Source organism: Penaeus monodon, chromosome 19 (genome assembly GCF_015228065.2).
Source record: "Penaeus monodon isolate SGIC_2016 chromosome 19, NSTDA_Pmon_1, whole genome shotgun sequence".
Classification (NCBI taxonomy): Eukaryota; Metazoa; Arthropoda; class Malacostraca; order Decapoda; family Penaeidae; genus Penaeus; species Penaeus monodon.
The window spans coordinates 26,781,702-26,782,360 of NC_051404.1; the positions used below are offsets into that span (position 1 = coordinate 26,781,702).

Below are 659 nucleotides of genomic sequence, written 5' to 3' on the forward strand. Positions count from 1 at the left end.
GCTGCTTGACTGTCCTTAAAACATGTCCCAATGCTACAGGCTTCGGTAGACGCAGAATATCAAATAAGGGTATTTTTATGGACCTCAGATAAAAATAGCAAAAAGTTTTTCAGTTCACGTGTGGGATTTTTTTTTTTACGAAATACGAAGTAACCATTGTGTATTGGGAAGAGAATTCCAAATTATAGGTTTAGACATTAAACAAAATTTCGCTTAGTTTTCGAGAAGCGTGGTACACAGACAGGTTCTTGATGAAGAGTATATATATAGGTAAAGGACTGAAGCCAAGAGTATTGCCTTTGCCAGGCATAGGACATAACTCACAAACAAATTATTATCATGAATTCAAGTAAAGGAGTTAGGCACTCTCCAACCAATCGCAGGTTAACTAATATTTTAGATCGTGTACCAAACATTCCAGTCATTGGATGCCTGTTGGCCTTTGCAAGAAGGGTACTGTGGGATAAGACTGGAAAAACTTTGCCTTAAGTATATATAAAACCCGAGTTAAGAATTTGAGGACCCACATTGATGAACCGCAACATGTCGCGTAATAGACTCCATGAGCTGATTTTATATTTATTGTGATGATTAAAGCCACTTTTAAGATATTGTCTAGTTAAGAGAAGTAACTTGTGCCGTTGGTCTTCCTTGCAGAA

At 37.2% G+C, this 659-nt stretch overlaps 1 protein-coding gene across 1 annotated transcript in view; it reads left to right on the plus strand.

Annotated features, from left to right (window-relative positions):
• Positions 1–659, plus strand: part of LOC119585144 (cyclic AMP-responsive element-binding protein 1-like) — a gene marked incomplete at its 5' end in the record, with an annotated part of 32,879 nt that overhangs the window by 14,470 nt on the left and 17,750 nt on the right.